Below are 832 nucleotides of genomic sequence, written 5' to 3'. Positions count from 1 at the left end.
GGGTTACACAGACATATTAATTACCATTGCTGCATGTGGATGACTGTATCGACAGGGTAGACTTTGCAAAATTTGTCAGTAAATTTAAGTTACTGAAAGGATATTGGCAAGTGCCACTGTTTCCATGTGCTCAGGATTACTCTCATTGGGTTATATTCTTACACAGTCATTTTCTTCGGTCTGAAAAAAGCACCAGCAACTTTTCAAAGACTGGTGAATAAAGTAGTTGCTGGTTTGGAAGATTGTATGGTTTATTTAGATTACACTACTTATTTCAGTGACACTTGGGAAGATCATACACAGCAAATAGGGGCGTTGTTTAACAGTGTGGAGCAGATCTGGCTTACTGTGAATCAAGCAAAGTGTGAGTTTGCCAAAGCAAAAGTCACTTCTCTCTGAAAAGTGGTGGGTCAAGGCCAGGTCTGTCCAGTGTGAGCAAAAGTTCAAGCCATTTCCCATCCCCGTTTGCAAAAATGGAGCTTGAGGTTTTTAAGAATGGTGAGCTACAACAGAGAATTGTGTAATAACTTTTCTACTATTGCTGCACCTCTTACTAACCTTATCAGCTCTAAGGTCAGGTTTGCATGAACACCAACTTGTCAAAAAGCATTTGTGGAGGTAAAAAAAAATCAGATTTTCTCTGCCCTTGTGTTAGTGGCTCCTCATATGGATAAGCCATTTAAAATACCAGTAAATGCAAGTAAGTTGGTCAAGGCAGATGGTCACCTGTCCTGAGCCTGGTTCTGCTGGAGGATTCTTCCTGTTAAAAAGGGAGTTTTTTTTTCTTTTTCCACTGTTGCCTTGTTGTGATTTGGTGCTATATAAATAAACT

This window comes from Austrofundulus limnaeus, unplaced genomic scaffold, assembly GCF_001266775.1.
Source record: "Austrofundulus limnaeus strain Quisiro unplaced genomic scaffold, Austrofundulus_limnaeus-1.0 Scaffold3321, whole genome shotgun sequence".
Lineage (NCBI taxonomy): Eukaryota > Metazoa > Chordata > Actinopteri > Cyprinodontiformes > Rivulidae > Austrofundulus > Austrofundulus limnaeus.
Note: the sequence above shows the minus strand (reverse complement) of the source record.